Here is a 20,778-nt window from a genome sequence, read left to right as displayed (position 1 = left end):
AACTTTTGAAAAGAACTGGCTTGTGTAATATTTGAGATTTTAGAGGGAAACAAAATGTACTAGGTGGATCCAACTGCCACCTAAAATGTTTGACATAGGGGGAAATATTTATGATTTTGCTGTCATGGCTAAACTTCTGAAAGAGAAATCACAAAACTATTTCACAGACAATTATTTGAAAGCTACAGTGAAATTCTACGAGTGTTACAATGGAAGAGCAACTGTCCTCTAACATCATCTTCTGATTTACTAAAGATATAAACGAACCTATAAAAAAAAGAATTGCATTATTGTCTACAATTGAGGATCTGAAGGATTCCTTATTGAAAGCCTTATGAGTTTATTTTTACAAAAGCTTCCTTTTAAAATAGCTATATTCCTTGTATATTTTGCATCTATGCAAACAGCAGCATGGCTTCCCTGGTGCCTCAGCTGGGAAAGAATCTTCCTGCAATGTGGGAGACCTGTGTTCGATCCCCGGGTTGGGCAGATCCCCTGGAGGAGGGCATGGCCACCCACTTCAGTATTCTTGCCTGAAGAATTCCCGTGGACAGAGGAGACTGGTGGGCTACAGTCCATGGGGTCACAAAGAGTCGGACTCGACTGAGTGACTTTCACTTTCAAACAGCAGCAAGACTATGTTTCCTTCTGTGGTACTCTACAGCAAGCTGATTATCAGAGCATAAAGAAATTCTAGTCATACGCAATTTTAGGTATGACTGTGAACTGGAATAATGATAACCACTTCCTCCAAAGCTCCCCTGAAAGTACCAGCAAAAATCAAAGCAAGCAGGCAGTGAACAGATGAACTCTTCTTCCCTAATACAGAGCATTTTCAACAAAATGGATATAAAGACAGTTTGGCAAACTAGAATTGTTTTCTCCCTGTTTAAAAATTTCAGATGTGTATAAATATTTTCTGTTTTGCTATCAGTGGAAAATAATTATGTATACTAATCATTCCATAGCTCCCAACCATGGCTAATTTTGGTTATTTGCCTACAATGAGCGTTCAACCATTATTATTGTCATGTGATCATCTCAGATGCTTCAGACACTAACTCTGTGTGTGTGCACGTGTGCGGGTTTGCATGTATGCACGTACATGAATGCATACAAGTTGGAGAGTGGGTCTTGTAGGTGTTACATATATTTCTACGTCTAAACAAAATTAGTCAATTCATCCCAAGAGAACTACAAAAGGAGGGCACTTGGCTACTTTCCTCTATCTTCACCTTCTTCCCTGTCATTACCTTTAATGATTTCAGCATCTGTGCAACCCATAATGTCACGGTTTCTCAATTTCCTCTGGTCCAGAAAACTCCAGATTTACTCCAAGGTCACCTCACCTTGGGGTATCTGCCATCTCTTGGAAATGCTTAACCCACAAATGTGCTCTGACTACAAACATCTACTCTTTCATTTAACCTCTGTCCTTAATCTTCTAAACCTTCTGTTTACCATCATTTTTAATTTACTCATTCACTTAACAAATATTTATTATTTATGCCAAGCACTGAATTTGGAGCTGGGGGTACAATAATAATAAGACCAACATGGTCACTAAACAAATAAAGACAGTCTCCTCTGTAGAACATTGAATTATGGGGGAAAATGCAACAGGTCACTCCTTAACTGCCAAAGGTAGCATTTCATTATTAAAGCACATAATCCTGCAAATTGGAAGGCAAAGTCATTCTTTCTGGGCCTAAGAATAAGCTACTCCTCAAGGCACCAAGTGGCAGCAAGATGCTGGGTTGAGGTTCCTCTTCACACACCCTGAAGAGTTCTCTGCCAAATCTGACCTCATGTTTCAACCACAAACACACAGCTAATAATAGCTTCTGCTCTTAACTTACAAAATACAATTCTTAAAGGCAGTGTTTGAGAACCAGCCAAACTTCTGAAAGGAAAATTTACAGAGCCTAACCAGTAACTACTACCAAAACAAAACTTCTCCCAGCAGCCATATGGCACTTCCAAGTTTCACCAGAAAAGTTCTTTGAAGAGAATCTGAGGCTTCCCCAACCAGTGCCTAATGTTTGTTTAGCCTAGAGGTCAAGTTTTTTAATTACCCTCTGCTGGTTTCTGTTCTCTCAAAACAAGTAATAGGTAAATATCTTTTGGAACAGGATCAAGAAAAATGTATAACCAAAGATATACATGGTGGTTAGTAGAATTCAGCAGCTCCGAGGCAAATACTTAAGTAAAGTGTTATGCTTATTTTTTTTTAAAGGCTAATGTCTGACATATTTTTCATCCTCCATTTAAAATTAAATTATAACATCTTCATTCCACTATTTAGACTATTCACAAAAGCAAGATATTCAAGAAGTCCAATTCAAGTGACATCTGAAAGGGCAGGTACTGAACTATATACACATCCAACTCCATATGTGATGGGGGTGCCTGAGCCCGAGATCTGTGGGCAAATAAAACTCATCTTCCATGTAGTTCTGGTAGATAAAGGACTGTAACCTCTATGAGGACAGGGACCACATCTCTTGTGCTCACAACTGTATGCTTAATGCCTAGTGCAGTTAGTATGATGATTGGCATGGACTAGGTACTCAATAAACATTTGATATTTGATGGATAGATGGATGGAAAGATGGATGAATGCATAGATATTGTTTTCTATTTGGATGAGTGGAAGAATAGTATGGGGTAGAAAAAAAATGAGTTGGGGAAAGATTTCTGACCCATGTTAATCACATTCTTCCTTTAGCAATAAGACGAAATACTTTGGGTGAAGCTTTGCTATTAAGTGAATTAAGGTATAGATTCTGGAGCAATCTTTGATTAGCTATCCAACGTTAAACAAAAAACATCACTTTGGGGGGCCCATTTCCTCATCACTAAAATTTATATGCAAAATTTATTTGGGCTCTTGAGAGGATTAAATGAAATAACAATGAAAGAGTCCATTGAACTACCTGGTACTGTGTTTTTTAAATGCTGAAAACAGATAAATTGAAGACAGTTATTGACCTTTGTGCTAAAAGACATGTCACTCACACAGAGGGAACAGAAATAACACTTCAGATAATTCTGGCCCCTGGAAATCTATGATCATTTTAAATATGCATAGATAAAAGAGCTTATGCTGTCTGTGCTGCAGTATTATATCATTACATAAAAAATTCATCAAGATAAACTGTAATCATCTCTTCCCTAAAAAGGTAAAATGAACTTCTTTTCACATTGCATGATTCCCCAAGTTGTGTCTGTTCTACTGTTGTTTTAAAAGATCACAAAGTATGGGTGAAGAGATGCACAGAAGTCTAGAGCAGGTGTCAGCAAATATTTTCTATAAATGATCAAATAGTAACTATTTTAGGCTTTCGGGGGGTAGAGTCTCTGCCATAACTACTTGATTCTGGTGTGATAGCACAACAGCACCCAGAGACAATACATAAATAAATGAGTGTGTCTGTTCCAATAAAACTTTACTTATGGACACTGATATTTGAATTTCATGTAATTTTCATGTGTCACAAAATAATTCTTCTGGGTTGTGAGAAAAAAAATTGCATGCAAGGCTGAATCTGGCCCATGAAATGGCCATGGTCTAGAGAAAACAGTTTTGCTTTCTAATACCTGACTGGAGTCCTTTAATGCATCAAGAGTATTTACTTTAAATATGACACTGATATTCTCCTGATGATCCAATGTTAACGGTTAAATTATTAATATTTAACTAGAAATGAAGCACTATTTTCAAGCTACTTAATTAATGAAGTTTGGGAATAGTTAAAACATGCAGACACTTGCTGCTGGCCACAGATTAGCTAACATATATGTTTTCTAGCAAAGACATCAAGTTAAGAAAATAAAAGTAAGAGAAAAGTGTGTTTTAGGGTGATAACCATTGGAAAGGCATATTTCATTTCCTAATAAAACACATAGCAATTTCCTATCCTGCTGACATAAAACCTGTGGGATTATTATTTTCGTATCTTATTAAAACCTGCCTTTGAGGCAGAGAATTGAAACACCCCAATCACAGGTTAACTATTATCACTTGCAAAGCAATTTGGTTTGAACAATAGCCCTCTAAGTTAGGTTATTTATCTCCTTCTTTATTTTCCCTTAGAACATTGTTTTTAATTGACCTAAATCTAACTCCTACAGATTCTGCATAAATGATCACAGTATAAAGAACTAAATACAATTTCTCTAATTCTGTTTGATACATTAAGACTTAGCAGGAACTGCAGCTCAACTGTCAAATTAAAAACCCTTCCAGTCTTCACAAATACATGGAAGCAGTATTGACGTGGATTCAATTCATCCTTTTGATATATTGTTGCTATGGACTGAATGTTTGTGTCTCCTCAAAATTCATATTGTGAAACTACAACCCCCAGTGTGATGGTATTTGTAAGTGAGGCCTTAGGGAAGTAATCAGGTTTAGGTGAGGTGATGAGGATGGGGGGCCCTCATAATGGGATTAGTATCCTTATAAGAATAGGAAAAGACCAGAGTTTTCTTTCTCCACCATGTGAAGACAAAGGGAGAGGCAGCTATCTGCAAGCCAAGAAGAGAGTTCTCACCAGGAGCCAAATCTGCCTGCACCTTAATCTTGGAATCCCAACCTCCAGAACTGAGAGAATTAAATGCCTGTTGTTCTGCTATCTCGCCTGGAAAATTCCATGGACAGAGGAACCTGGCAGGCCACAATCCACGGGTCGCAAGAGTCAGACATGACTGAGCACTAACACACGTGCACGCATTCAGCTACCTCGTCTATGGCATTTCGTTGTAGTAGCCTGAACTAAGACAACTGAATCGCTAGTCCCTGGGTCGGGAATATCCCCTAGAGAAGAAAATGGCAACCCACTCTAGTACTCTTGCCTAGAGAATCCCATGGACAGAGGAGCTTGGTAGGCTACAGTCCACGGGGTCACAAAGAGTCGGACACGACTGAGTGACTTCACTTTCTTTTCAGGCATAGTTTAAAACACGCTTTCTTTAACTGTGTTGCCCTCAGCAAGTTGCTCATTGCCTATTTTCAATAAAATGAGGATTATAGTAGTACCTATCCCTGATGGCTCAGGTGGTAAAGAATCTGCCTGCAGTGCAGGAGACCCAGGTTCGATCCCTGGGTCGGGAAGATCCCCTGAAGAAGAGAATGGCAACCTACTCCAGTATTCTGGCCAGGAGAATCCCATGGACAGAGGAGCCTGGCAGGCTATAATTCAGGGGGTCGCAAAGAGTCAGACATGACTGAGCGACTAACACTTTCACTTTCATACTTAGAGTTGCCAGGAGGATCAAATAATATTCACAAAGCACATAAGGAACACTTTATAGATGTTTACAAACTTCCTCATATTTATATATTTATTTTTACATTTGGTGGTTTAACCTATATACACAGCAAATTATTTTCATTTAAATGTTGAGCAAGCTTTAACCAACTAATAGTCATGTGAAAATAAAATGAGATAAATAGAAATTAAAATAACAAAATGATACTATTTCTCAGGTTGGCTAATTTTTCTTTAACTATTTAATGTTGGCACGTGAAATACTCAGAGGCATGTTTAATGGCCTAACCTTTCCAGAAAGTAACTCTGCAATATTCCTAAATCCTTAACATTATTCATAACCTTTGAATCACTGATTCCTCTTTTGGCAATGCTTCTTACTAGAATTATAAGATGTGGAGTTCAAGATGGATATATGGGGATATTTACCATAGCATTATTTATAGTCAACTTCTCAACAACAATTTCTTCTCTCCTGACTTTGGGCACTGCAGTGTTTGTCAGTGCTTCAAGGAGACATAGTCTTTGCACTCAAGAAGGTTACATTCTAAATGGTAAGAGAGAGCAAATACACATCAAATAACAGCACATAATTCTTTCCTAGGTACATAAAACATTCTAATTTCTGACATGCTTGGACCACTGATGCCTCGATAATTCAGCAAAAGGAAGGCCAAAGTACTCCAAAGATCCTTCTTGGAAGAGAGTTGATCTGGCCCTTCTAAAGTGGGTACCACTTGAATGCAGGCGGAAGGGAGAAGAACAAGACATTTCAGGTGAGGTTTGATCAGTAGTTTTATGTTATCCTTGTTACTCTGGTATAATTATTGGTAGTGCACCTTTTGACACTCCAAAGTGTCCTGATTCTTTTTATTTGTATACCAGTGTTCATTGTAGCACCATTCACAGTAGCCAAAAGGTAAAAAGCAACACAAGTGTCCATCAACAGATGAATGGATAAAGAATATATATATATATATATATAATGGAATATTACCACATATATTAATATTATTCTACTCCAGTACATATAAAAATAATATATATTATTATATATAATAAAATAATATAAAATATATAAGGAATATTATTAAGCCATAAAAAAGAAATTCTGATACCTGCTACAACATGTACAATCTTTTTTTAAAATATAAATTTATTTATTTTAATTGGAGGCTAATTACTTTACAATATTGCAGTGGTTTTGCCGTACACTGACATGAATCCGCCACGGGTGTACATGTGTTCCCCATCCTGAACCCCCCTCCCACCTCCATCCCCATCCCATCTCTCTGGGTCATCCCAGTGCACCAGCCCTGAGCACCCTGTCTCATTATTATATATAATAAAATAATATATAAATATATATAGAATATTATTAAGCCATTAAAAAGAAATTCTGATACCTGCTACAACATGTACAATCTTGAAATAACACAGACACAAATAATAATACAGACACAAAATTATAATACAGACACAAAAGGACAAATATCACGATTCCATTTATATGAATATAGAATAGACAAATTCATAAAGACAGGAAAAATACCTCTGTTTTTACCAGGGACTGGTAGGGGAGGGGAAATGAGTGTTTAATGAGTTTGGAGTTTCCATTGGGGATGATGAAGAGTTTTGAAAACAGTGCTGATAGTTGTACAACATTGCACATCAAAGTGTCCTAATTTTTACAATAAATTATATGAACACCCTAAGCAAAAATAGTCTAAGTAGTAGGCATTCATGTTCACTAAATTGGTCAATCAGCTCAACAAATAGTAATTTTTACTAGCACCAGCAAGAGATCATTTGTTCATTCAGATTATTTGTTCATTTATTATTCAATGTGAATTCAACATAAAATGGCAATTTGTTTTAACTTTTTACTGCCAATGCAGAAAGAGAGCCAACTTGAGGAATGGACTGTAAATGAGAGTCTTCTTTTTTTGCATAGTTTTTTCCCCTTTTTTTCCCCTTCTTTACAGTTATCAGGATACTAGAAGAGATGTCAGAAAAATTCCTAAAGCTTCATGGTAACAGGCACTTCTAGAGTTTGTAGTGAACAAAGATCCCTAATGGCTTAAGGAAGAAGATTATGGAAAATTTCCAGGATTCTGCAGGACAGGGATTGAGATAAGGTTTTTTCCCCCCAGGTTTATCCTTAAAACTAAGTCTAAGGCTCACAGAATTAAAAGACTTGCTGGTCTGAAATCAAACTGAGATTTGGGGAAGAGGCTGCTATCTCCATGCTCAGCAAATCAAACCCCAGTTGAGCATCATCATTTCTGTATACAATGTGAAATTGGAAGCCCTAAATCATGTGAATGGCTGACACCAGAAAAAATCACAATCACTCAGCATTCTTGCCATCACAAGAAAATCAGAGCTTGTTACAGAGAGTTCACTGGTAACCACGGAATATGAAATCCAAATTTTGATCAGGCCAAATTTAACAATAACTTCAGTCAGTTATAAACTGGAATTTTTCCAGTTTCTATGTTATAGAAAATTTTATGCTATGATCAATTTGATAAAAATATCTGCATGAAAGGTTCTATAAACTGAACTACTTTATAATTAAAATATTGCTTCAAGGCAGTGCCTTATTAACACACTTATAAGCTGTAAATTTAAGCAGAAAAATTTGATGCAAGAGGGAAAAATAATTGATTAATCAATATGCAATCAACAGCAAGATAGAGAGTTTTCTGAAGAAGAAATAAATTTATGTTTAAAAATAAATAAATAAAAATAAACAAGCAGAAAAAAATAAAATAAAATAAAAATTTCTTGTTAAAAAAATAAAAAATAATAAGTCCTTATTGCATAACATTCATTACTCAGTACACCTCAAACATAAGAGTTGAAACGGTCAAGTTGATGTTTAGGGCAGGCAACTTCATTACAATATAACAAAAGGGAACAATGATAATATTTGATACAAAATCCTGCCACCATCCAAGACTCTTCTGGGACCACAAAATAAAATCCTAACAATTTCAATCTTAAAAAAAAAAATTATTCTAAATTTTGCTTTCACTTTCACTCCATCACGATTATTTCCCTAATAATGTGTGGAAGCAAAAATCACTAGGCTAATTACTTCAGCTCCTATTCGAGAGAAAACCCTGTTACACCAATAGAGGAAAAAGAAAAACTAACTTTTGATAATAAGCAGAGTTTTCATTCAAATGTCTGTCTGTGAAAGACTCAAAAAGTCACTTCACTAAGTTTAAATATGTTTCTGTCCCCCAAGTTCTTCCCAAACCTAATTAAACTTTTCTGTAATTGTTTTTACTCCTTTCTCTGAAGTATTAGCTATAATAAATGAAAATTTTGATAATGTTTTTATTGGCATTTTTAATTCTCCTAATTATTAGTGGTTGGGTGGCTTAAGTTAAAATGATTCTTTTAAGACTCTCTGAAGCTAGTTTTTGAGTAGTTCCATCAACATTCAGATAATAGTGATTAATTTCTCCTTACAGAGAAAGAAAAATGAGAAATAATGTTCATAATGTTCCTGACAAAACAATATGGCCAGAGCAACAAGAATGACAGTTTTCAATTAAGTCAGGAAAAAACTTATTCTGAATTCCCATAAGGAAGCAAATCAGAGGATTGGGCAGATAGGGACAACAATTACTGCAAGTTTTTCAGACAGTAGTGGGACAACTATTGAAGGTAAAATATAAACAATACCATGAGAAGAAACAAAAAGTGGGAAAGAGAGCCTTTATTAGGCAATTAATATCTAAGACTATCTACTCCAACATAAAATAAATTCTGAATAATGTTTACTGTTGGACTGAAGAAAATGATAAAGTCCAAAAGGAGCAAGCATAACACTGAAAAATACTGACAGAAGCAATGCAAAATCAGTGGTCTGAGCTAAATCTGCCAGAACTAAATCTTCAAAAATTGCTGGCAAGTTGGCATACATTCAAAACTGAAGGCTGAAATAATGTTCGGGTTCTGTGTGCAAATAACCGAATTTCAGACATTTAAATGAATTGTCTGCACAACCACACAACTAATTTGACTAAACTGTTTAGATATTTTTAGTGAAAATTGTCATCTAAAATTCACTCTATACCCTTCATTAAAATCTCCACTTGTTTTCAGTTGTAACAATAACTCTTCCTGGTATCTGTCCACTGAACAAGGAGTCAGTTGGCAGACAGAGAAAATCGGGCCAAATTACTACTCTCCTAATATTAAATTCAAGTTTTAATTTCCAACCCAAAGGAAGAAAATAATCATTTTCAACAGATGAAAGAAAAATCACATGTAACCCCAGACTAAAAGACTTACATTTTTAAATTGAAAATGTTATTAGCTAGTAAGAACAGAAGGTTAAAGCACTAATTTGGTATATCAGAATGAATACGATCTAATGGATAATGAATTCTATTTTTAGAAAAATGTTAGGCTGAAGAGGAATGTCACACTTGTAAATGGGGAAGTTTATAATTTAGCTAACCTGAAAATTAGAGGTTTTAGGAAGCGTGAATTGAAAGTCTCTTCTGAAGGGATTTCTGAATGCCAAAAATCAGGAATGAAAACCCAGAATCTAAGAAATGTGAAAGGGGAAAAGCCTGCCAAGGCAGCAGGAGTGGAAGGGGGCAGAAACATAAGACTGAAATTAAAAAGGGACATTGGTACAGATTATAAAAATAATGTAAATTATTTTAAAGATATTCCCTCTGAATTAGACACCTGTATGATACTGTGGCTTCAAAATAAATTTTCACAGGATTTTACTTTTGTCATATATTTTAGAGAGTGTGTGTAGTGAGAGTGAGAACAACAGAGAAAAGGGAGGAGGGAAATACTGACAGAGATCATCACCAACCTGCTACAGCACCAACTCCCAAATCCCACTGAGTTTTTAAAGTAGATGTGAACTTGAATTATGACTGTTTAAGCTTCCTTTTAGGTCAGGAAGCAACAGTTAGAACTGGACTTGGAACAATAGACCGGTTCCAAATAGGAAAAGGAGTACGTCAAGGCTGTATATTGTCACCCTGCTTATTTAACTTATATGCAGAGTACATCATGAAAAACGCTGGGCTGGAAGAAGCACAAGCTGGAATCAAGATTGCTGGGAGAAATATCAATAACCTCAGATATGCAGATGACACCACCCTTATGGCAGAAGGTGAAGAGGAACTAAAAAGCCTCTTATTGAGAGTGAAAGAGGAGAGTGAAAAAGTTGGCTTAAAGCTCAACATTCAGAAAACCAAGATCATGGCATCTGGTCCCATCACTTCATGGAAACAGTGTCAGACTTTATTTTGGGGGGGGCTCCAAAATCACTGCAGATGGTGACTGCAGCCATGAAATTTAAAAGACGCTTACTCCTTGGCAGGAAAGTTATGACCAACCTAGATAGCATATTCAAAAGCAGAGACATTACTTTGCCAACAAAGGTCCATCTAGTCAAGGCTATGGTTTTTCCAGTGGTCACGTACGGATGCGAGAGTTGGACTGTGAAGAAAGCTGAGCACCGAAGAATTGATGCTTTTGAACTGTGGTGTTGGGGAAGACTCTTGAGAGTCCCTTGGACTGCAAGGAGATTCAACCAGTCCATTCTAAAGGAGATCAGCCCTGGGTGTTCTTTGGAAGGATTGATGCTAAAGCTGAAACTCCAGTACTTTGGCCACCTCATGCGAAGAGTTGACTCATTGGAAATGACTCAGATGCTGGGAGGGATTGGGGGCAGGAGGAAAAGGGGACGACAGAGGATGAGACGGCTGGATGGCATCACTGACTCAACGGACGTGAGTCTGAGTGAACTCCAGGAGTTGGTGATGGACAGGGAGGCCTGGCGTGGTGCGATTCATGGGGTCACAAAGAGTCGGACATGACTGAACAACTGATCTGATCTGATATTAAGATTTTAAGTGATTTTTAATAAGCAAAACGTCAGCCCTACAGCTATGACTTTATGCTAGAAAAAAATTACACGTTTGGATGATTGCTGATGTTAACAGAGGACTGAATCCTTTTGTTAATTGTATTCAATGTGTTCTCTTACAGCAGTGTTTTTGATAAGCTTCTGATCCCATAATTTAAAAATCCAATAAAATATAAAAGAGACCAAAGCAGTGCCCTGGAAAACCAAGCATGCATTCTAATTCATCCTCACTGCTCTCTCATCAGGCGAGCTGTTGATTCCACATCCATCACTGAAGAAAACAAACCTGTTATCTGCATTATCTTCTAGGTCCATGTCTATATTTTACTTCCCATCTGAACAAACAAAAACCTAAAAGGACTAATCTTTTCATTGAATTGAAGATGGAAACTTGTATATGGAATTGGGTCTTCATCCTAACTCTGCTTTTGTTTGCTTCATGGCATTTTTCAAATTGAATATATACACGCAAACAGTGAAAAACAGTTTTTCAGCTGTCCCTGAAAAAATAGTTTTTCAGTTTTTCAAAGGACCACAACTCTCCTTGTCCTTTGAAGACTCTTCTATTGAAAACATGTGATGAGACCAACAAGGAAACATCAAGAAAGTAAACGGTTTGCTCAGGTGCTTACAAACCAGCTTTCTTTGCTACTTTATCCTATAACTGAAATTCCAATCATAATCTCATGCATGCAGGGACTGCTTCTTCCTCGGAGCTGTTGTTCAGGCTGCTTCTCTCTCTGAGCCATTGCTCATATTTTTTCCCCAACCTCAGAAGCCTGGAAGAGCCTCCACTTCATATATTGACAGTCTATCTTCTTCCAGAGCCAGTTCAAGGTCGCCCACTTTCTATGAGGTCTTTGTTAATCACTTCTAATCATTCCAAATTCTCCATCCTCTCAATTTAGATGGAATTAGCAGGTATTCCAATACAGTTTTACTCCAGTTTAATATCTCTATGCTATTCTCTAACTTTTCCTGTGTCCTATCCAACCAGAATGGTAATCTGTATGAAGGCTGAGGCAGTTTTTTTTTTTTTTTTTAACAAGGCTTTGAACAATGACAGAGGCATGGGTATTTGACAAATACTTGCTGGTGGATGGACTGAGGGATCAATTCTTTTCTTGGCTGGTAAATGGAAGAGGGTATAGGGAAAAGACTTGTCCCTGGGATAAACAGTCACCTAACTATCTGGTTTCATAAAGGATTAAGGCATAGCAATCATATTATTCCTAAAGAAGAATTGGGGGGAGCCCCCTTGTTTCACATTCACCATATCCTTCAAATTGGCAGCACCTCTGAATTAACAGCAATGACAAGGACTTGCTGAAACTATACTCACAGAGAGAGGGGAGAGTGCAATCTATTCCCTTGCATGGAAGAAGGGGACATTTGTGGTTCCGAGAAGATCACCCAGTTGGGAGAAAACTTCTTCCAAAGTCATTTATCTTATTCTTCAGCAACAGTGGCGCAAAGCCTGGGATTTGGCACACCAACAATTATGGTAAGTAGCTCAAAGCCTCGGAATTTAAGAAGGAGGAGAACCTTTTAGTTGTGATATGCTGAATGGACACTTTCAGCCTGAAGAAGGTCACACCACATGTGATGAATGATGCAATAAGTTTGGTCTTATAGATACTGAAGAACTTTAGAGAAAAATTAAAATTACAAAAGCATACATTTAAATTATATGAATAAACTGATGTCTACGTTATAAATATTTCCACAACCTGTCTTTGGAGCATTTCAGCAAAACATGTATTCTGCATGCTTGAATAGACTCTATAGTCAGAACAAGGCAATATTCTCCTTGTTCAAATAAATGCTCTTAGGGCTGAAGAATTTCAACAGCCCACAGGGAGAAAGCCTAGAAACTGCTTGAGCAAATTCTAAGCATGCCCACGTGGTTTCTGCTCAGCTGCAGGTAATTATCAATCATATCATTCTGGCAAAAGCTTGACAACATCACTTGCTTTCTCATCTTTTTTTCTCATTATGCTTTTCTCCCAATAGAAAAATACCATTTAAAAAAATAACAAACATCCATATCTTTCCTATAGTTCTTGACAGAATGGATAGTTTATAACGTTACCCTTTCTTTTACTCATTTTAAGTCCATGGGCATGGAGCCATTTCATCTTTTCCAATTCATCATGTATGTATGGTAATAACAACAATGTGCAATATACCTTACATTCAATATTAAATATAAGATTTAATTTCTTATATATGTGGTATATCTTGGAAACAAGCAGTAGAATTTGCTTCAAATACTCACCTAAAGATGCTGAGCACTTATTCCAACTTTGGTCTTGTTGCTCAGAAGCATCTGTAGAGCTGCTTTTTGGAAACTCTCCTCAGATATTTACATATAACATGCCTTTGAATCACACCTTGGGTAGGCAAAAAAACAACAACAAAAACCACTACCTTTCCAGCACTATCCATTGTCATATTTTCCAAATGAGCCTAAGCAGTGAATTTTTTTTTAAACCTTAGTGTTTTCCAAAATGCCACTCCTAGGTATACACCCAAAAGAATTGATAATATATGTCCACACACAAAGACTTGTAAAAGAGAATGCATCGCAGCATCATCCATAAGAGCCAAAAAGCAGAAACAACCCAAATGTCCATCAACTGATGAACAGATAAACCAGATGTGCTCTCACATTGGAATATTTGCATGTTGGAATACTATTCAGTAACAAAACAAAATGAAGTCCTGATACACGAACCTTGAAAAAATTATGCCAAGTAAAAGAAGACAGAGATGAAATGCTACATATTGTATGACTGTATTTACATGAGATGCCCAGAACAGGCAAATCCAAAGAGACAGAAAGAGAAAGCAGATTAGTGTTTTCCAGGGGCTGGGGACAAGGAGGAATGGGGAGTGATTGCTTAATGAATACAGAATTTCTTCTTGGGGTGATGAAATACTCTAAAATTGATGTTTTCACAATTCTGGGCCTATATGAGAAACAAATGGATTCTACATTTTAAATCAGTGAGTTGTGTCATGTATGAATTAAATCTCAATAAACCTTTTTCAAAAAAAACTAAAGGCTATAACTGAAATCTCCTTAATAAAGGGGTACTCCTGTAGAACCTCCCTACATTTTTTGTGAAGAACAATTTGAGACTTTCCAGAAAGCACTGAGAAAGAAAATCAGTTTTCTTACCCATTACCTCAATCACAGATCCATCATCCAGCCATCCATCCAACAACAGTCAAACAGAACAGTCCACAGCACAGAGTTCCTTCTCACATGACTCCAGTCTCCCCAGCTCAAGAGATAAGAGGAAATGTCTCTCCTTTTACATTCTTACTTCTTGACAGCTATTGTGAAAAGTAAGTACAAAAACACTTAAGGTTTGGTTTAAAAGTAGAGGTTCCCATGTAAAAATGGTGCATTTAAAATTTTATACCAAAAAAAATCTAAATAAGTTTACCCCCAGAGGGATAAAATTTACAGTTCTTGATATTTGGGAGGAAATGTTAGCACCTTCATCAGAGAGAGAAGTAACCACCCTGTCTTTTATGCTCCTGTGCATGCCAAGTTGCTTCAGTCATGCTTGACTCTCTGCAACCCTACGAACTGTAGCCTGCCAGGCTCATCTGTCCATGAGGATTCTCCAGGCAAGAATACTGGAGTGGGTTGCCACACCCTCCTCCAGGGGATCTTTTGACCCAGGAACTTATCTCTTATTTCTCCAACATTGGCAGGTGGGTTCTTTACCACTAGGGCCATCTGGGAAGCCCAACACACTTTTACAACAGGTTGCTGTTGCTCTTTAGTCGCTAAGTCACGTCCAACTCTTTGCAACCCCATGGATTGCAGCACACCAGGCTTCCCTGGCCTTCACTATCTCCTGGAGTTTGCTCAAACTCATGTCCATTGAGTCGATGATGCTCTCCAATCATCCTATCCTCTGTCACTCTCTTCTCCTTCTGCCGTCAATCTTTCCAAGCATTAGGGTCTTTTCCAATGAGTCAGCTCTTCACGTCAAGTGGCCAAAGAAAGTACTGATGCTTCAGTTTCAGCATCAGTCCTTTTAATGAACATTCGGGGTTGATTTCCTTTAGGATGGACTGGTTTGATCTCCTTGCAGTCCAAAGGACTCCAAGAGTCTTCTCCAGCACCACATTTTGAAAGCATCAGTTCTTCAGCACTCAGCCTTCTTTATGGTCCAACTCTCACACCCATATATAACTACTGGAAAAACCATAGCTTTGACTATATGGACCTTTACTACTATAGTATTCTGGCCTGGATAATTCAATGGACTGTGTAGTCCATGGGATCGCAAAGGGTCGGACATGACTGAGTGACTTTCACTTTCATTTCACTTTAAATAGATTTTAAAAAACAAGAACATACTGTATAACACAGGAAACTATATTCAATATCTTATAATAACCTATAATAGAAAAGAAACTGAAAAAGAAGATATCTATATATACAAGTGTATGTATAACTGAATCACTTTGCTGTATACCTGAAACTAACACATATCAACTATGCTTCTCTAAAAATTTTTATAATTATTGCTTAACTTTATACAAACAATACATGCTTGAGATGAGTGAAAATACAAAAATGCAAAAAGGAGATTTCAATTCATCTGAAGAGATTATAATTTAATATTTTGATGTATTTCCTTCTGAATTATGTTTTTATACACACTCACTTCAAAATTCCAAGTCACTTATATATAGAGTGCATTGATTTCTGAATTGGGCCTTGCAATGTGGCAGAAATTTCCATTAATAGGCAGCGTCTATGCCCCTATTCTTTGAATTTGGGTTGGCCTTGTGGCTCAAACAATAGTAGACAACAGAAGTGATGGTATACAGTTTGCAGGCTATGCCTCAAGAGACTTTGGAGCATCTTCTCCCTATCTTACAACCCTATCTCTGCTGTGAGAGTCTGCTGGAGAATGAGAGACAATGTGGACCTGAGATGAAGCGTCTTTTGCCAATATGCTACATAACCACATATGCATAAGCAGCACAGCAGAGATCAGCCAAGTTCTGCCCACATTAACAGAACTACTTCATTAACCTACAGAAGAAGGCACAAAAATTGTGGTTGTTTGTTAAACAGTGTATTCTAACCATAGCTAACTGGTGCAGTATATCATTCTTGTCTAAGTTCTGAGAAGCTGACTCCAGCTCATCAGAAATGGAGTTGAAAAGATATTGGGCACCTGAGGATCGTGGAGAAGCTCAGAACCAAGTTTTCCAGAACAATTTCCAAAAGGTTTTCAGAACAGCATAGAGCTGACCTAATAATTAAACTGCATTTGATCCTCCTCCAACTCCAGATGCTATAGTTTATGTTACCTCCAAAATCTCAACCTTGCAGCAGCCACACTATCACCAGACAGATGCCACTCTCACCAGAAACTCAAGCTTTCTGACACTGCAGCCTTCCAAAGCTAGAAGTTTCTGCTTCCACTGGTGTGAGAAAATGGATGCTCTCATTATGCTCTTACCTAGAGAAACCTAGGGAGCATTTTACCTTATAAAAATATTAGAAATAGGCAAAGGACTTGAACAGATACTTCACTGAAGTGGATATAAGAAAGGCCAATAAGCACATGAAAAGATGTTAAACATTGTTCATTCTTAGAGAAATGCAAATCAAAACCATGGTGAGATACCACACGTACCCATATTAGAATGGATAAAAATGGAATCCACCAACACCACCAAATGCTGACAAGGATGCAGAAAATCTAGAACTCTCACACACTGCTGGTAGGAATACAAAATGGTACAACAATCCTTGACAGTTTCTCATAAAGTTAAACACATATTCACCATATGATTCAGCAATCCCCATCCTGGAATTTATCCTAGAGAAATGAAAACCCCTGTTCACACAGAAATCTTCACACAGATGTTTATAGTAGCTCTAGTCATAATCACCCCAAACTGGAAGCCAGCCAAATACTATTTTCTAGGTTAATAGATAAACTATGGTATATCTATACCATGAAATTTACTCCTTGGCAACCAAAAGGAACAAACTATTGATAATGGGTGACAACTATAGGAAAAGCCTATATGACACATTTTGTTTTTTTAAAAACCTTTTTTGATATTTTGTCTTACGTGTAACAAGGACTGCTAAGTCACTTCAATCGTGTCCAACTCTGTGCGACCCCAGAGACAACAGCCCATCAGGTTCCCCCGTCCCTGGGATTCTCCAGGCAAGAACACTGGAGTGGGTTGCCATTTCCTTCTCCAATGCATGAAAGTGAAAAGTGAAAGGGAAGTCGCTCAGTCGTGTCCGACTCTTTGCAACCCCATGGACTGTGGCCTACCAGGCTCCTCCATCCGTGGGATTTTCCAGGCAGAGTACTGGAGTGGGCGGCCATGGAAATCAAATGATGATATTAGTGGTTAAGGAAGAAGAAAGTATGAATTGAAATGAGAAAAATCTCATTCAGGAAGCTAGTTAGAAGGACTAGCATGACAGATGAGGGTCAGTGCCAGGATGGACAGAGAAGAAGAGATAAATATGGCCACTGTGTAGAAAGAGGGATAAGTCTTCCCTTATATGGGGCCATATGAATACAGAATAGAAACGAGAAGGAACAGTCAAAAATATTTTCAAGGTTCTAAGGCTACAAAAATGGTTATCATGGAAGAAAACAGGAAAGTTTAGAGAAAAAGCTGGTTGTGATATGTTTATTCATTTAGTTACTGTTCCTTTTCAGGGAGAAAAGATCACTAATTATTTGAACATTTAGAGTTTGAAGTGAGATGGAACCTATAAGGAGAACTATCCTATAGGCAAAAGGAAATATGGGACTAGTATCCAACCAAGGAGGGAAACAATAATTTGCATCTCTAAAGGACAGAAGTGAGAGCTGAAACTAAGACATAATATTAACAAGTGGACAAAATCATGAGAAAACCCATTTCTTCCATTTGAGTGAAATTTTATTTGACAAACATGAATATCCAATTTAACCTACAAATTTCTACCAGGAAAGCACATCACAAACATCTGTTTTAGTATTGCTCAGTTTTAAAGAAACCTTATGTTAGATTTACCTTGTAAGAGATACTTAGTCAGTATCATAGAAAATAATGACATCAACTTTTGTTAACCAAGAGAAATATTTCAAGTTAAAATCAAGCTGAAGGGTAACAAGATCAGTATACTCAAGGAATGCAGTATAAAGGTGTATTCCATTTTTCTCTGCAAAGCACCTCGCAGATCCATACTTTGCTCTTTGGAGATATTAATGCAATTGCTGAGGACGTTGGCCAATGGTATGTTTTTTTAATGGCATTTATTATAAAACAATCTTGGCAAGTGAAAGAAAACAGCACACACTGCTAATATTTTGGTAGAATTATGTGTTTATTCTAGCACTGTTAACAAGAGAGACGTAAGCTCTGGACAAGTACAGAGGAATGCTGCTGATGTAAATGAATATTTATTCAAAGCTCAGCTCTTCCAACCCCCTCTGATAGGGGAATGACAAAGAGCATTTTGATCTTGGATTTCTCCCAATCTCACACGCCAACAAATACAGCACCCAAAGAAATGCTTGTTGATGGCCCAGGGAGGCAATAAAGGCAGACAAAGCAGTACCCTGGGAGAGAGCCTCTGATGTGATGGAGAAGAAGGGTGGGAAAATCCAGATTAGAGAGAAAGCATATGGCTGAAGGGCCAATCACATACGTTGGCTGCTAGTGCTGTCACTGTCAGGATGTGGCTTTCTTTAGCCCCTTAGCCACAGTCTATACCCTCAGTACTGGAACCATATGACCATGCTACCATACAGGCAGGACAGGAATATGTGGCTGATTAGTTAAAAAATATCACTGTTAACAGATACATTATATTTTGCTAATGTAGATGAACAGTGACCCTTGGTGTTCAAATTATGTTGCATGTATTCTTGCCATTACCACACTTGAATCATCAGGAAACATCAGACAAACCAAAATTGAGGAACATTCTACAAAATACCTGGCTGGCACTTTTTTAATGTGGAAAGATCATGAAAGACTGCTTGGAAGAAACTAAGTCATGCTAACTAAATGGGATCTCGGAATTGGAACTGAAAAAGAACATTAACATGAAAAACAGTGACATCCACACTACTATTAATATATGCAAAAGAGATAACCAACGAGCGCCTGCTGTATATCACAAGGAACTCTACTCAATATTCTGTATTAACCTATTGCAGAATCTGAAAGAATGAATCTGAAAAAGAAAGAATATATATATATACATATACATATATATATATGTATAACTGAATCACTATGCTATACACCTGAAAACAACACAACATTGTAAATTAACTATACTCTAATGGTGGTTCAGATGGTAAGGAATCTGCCTACAGTGCAGGAGACCCAGGTTCAATCCCTGGGTTGGAAAGAGATCCCCTGGAGAAGGGAATGACTACCCACTCCAGTATTCTTGCCTGGAGAATTTCACAGACAGAGAAGCCTGGCGGGTTTTAGTCCATGGGGTTGAAAAGAGTCGGACACAATTCAGTGACTAACACACTAAAAAGTAAAAAAAATTTAAGTAAAAAAAATTTTTTTTAATAACTACACACACTGATAATATTTTAGCAGGTATTGCCAAATAACTGTATGAAGTCTGATACCACTTTATAAGTTTTTTTTTTTTGTCAACTTGCTAACTTTGAGAACTGATCATTTTTACCTTTGCCACTTTTACTGGTGAAAAATATGAACCCATTAGACTGACAGATACATACTACTATATATGAGTATAAAAGATGACTAGTAAGAATCTACTGTATAGCACGGGGAACTCTATTCAGTGCTCTGTAATGATCTATATGGGAAAAGAATCTAAAAATGAGTGGATATATATGTATAACTGATTCACTTTGCTGTATAGCAGAAACTAACACAGCATTGTAAATCAACTATACTCCAATTAAAAATTATTAAAATAAAAATGACCTCATTAATATTTTAACTCCATTTCTTTAACCAAACAAATGTAAAATAATTTTAGTTAACAAAAGAAAACGGTGAAATCCAAGTAAGTTCTGTATTTCTCTTAAAAGTACCTCAGCTGGCATTTCCAAGACTACTTTGGTAACAAGCCTGTCACCAAGGTGTATTTCTTAGTTTTCATAAATGCACCATGGTTATATAAGAAATTAATGTTAGGGGAAGCTGGATAAAGGGATATGGGAGCCCTCTGTACTATCTGTGCTGCTGCTGCTGCTTCTGCTAAGTCGCTTCAGTCGTGTCCGACTCTGTGCAACCCCACAGACGGCAGCCCACCAGGCTCCCCCATCCCTGGGATTCTCCAGGCAAGAGTACTGGAGTGGGGTGCCATCGCCTTCTCCGACTATCTGTGCTACTCTCCTGTAAATCTAAAATTATTTCAGGAATTCCTTGTTGGTCCAGTGGTTAGGATTCAGTGCTTTCACTGGCAGGGTCCAAGTTTGATCCCTAGTAGGGGAACTAAGATCCCACAAGACACGAGGCGGGGGTCAGGCAAAAAAAAAATTTCAAAATTAAAAGTTAAAAAGATAGTGTGTATTTATTGTTTGTCCTGCT

At 37.3% G+C, this 20,778-nt stretch overlaps 1 protein-coding gene across 1 annotated transcript in view; it reads right to left on the bottom strand.

Moving 5' to 3' along the window:
* The window catches only part of ARHGAP6 (Rho GTPase activating protein 6), a 536,545-nt gene that overhangs the window by 492,881 nt on the left and 22,886 nt on the right, over positions 1–20,778 (bottom strand). The gene's annotated exons all lie outside the window — the stretch shown is intronic.

Source organism: Capricornis sumatraensis, chromosome X (assembly GCF_032405125.1).
Source record: "Capricornis sumatraensis isolate serow.1 chromosome X, serow.2, whole genome shotgun sequence".
Classification (NCBI taxonomy): domain Eukaryota; kingdom Metazoa; phylum Chordata; class Mammalia; order Artiodactyla; family Bovidae; genus Capricornis; species Capricornis sumatraensis.
This window is presented reverse-complemented; position numbering and strand designations above follow the sequence as displayed.